The 292-nt window shown below is 42.1% G+C and overlaps 1 protein-coding gene across 1 annotated transcript in view; it reads right to left on the bottom strand.

Moving 5' to 3' along the window:
• Positions 1–292, bottom strand: part of LOC119586661 (actin-related protein 5-like) — a gene marked incomplete at its 5' end in the record, with an annotated part of 1,960 nt that overhangs the window by 1,309 nt on the left and 359 nt on the right.

Raw genomic sequence — 292 nt, 5'->3', positions numbered from 1 at the left:
CCTGATGACAAAAAGAAAGAAATCGGATGACTAATACTGTGAGCATGAAGGCCCATACTATGTACACTCAGAAATACTAATTTCTCCCTTATCCAGTACCTGGAGTTTCAGCCAGTGAAAACCTGCAAACCAAACAACCTACAGCCATCACCTTTACCCAAACCCATGTGAAGGTATTGGTGGATATTTCTGCAGTGGATAACCATCCTTGTCATCACTGTTAGCAACTCCAGCCAACAAAGCAGGGAGCAATCAGTATTTCTGATGATACATAGTTTTCATGCAGACATGC

The sequence above is a fragment of the Penaeus monodon genome, chromosome 21 (genome assembly GCF_015228065.2).
Source record: "Penaeus monodon isolate SGIC_2016 chromosome 21, NSTDA_Pmon_1, whole genome shotgun sequence".
Classification (NCBI taxonomy): Eukaryota; Metazoa; Arthropoda; class Malacostraca; order Decapoda; family Penaeidae; genus Penaeus; species Penaeus monodon.
This window is presented reverse-complemented; position numbering and strand designations above follow the sequence as displayed.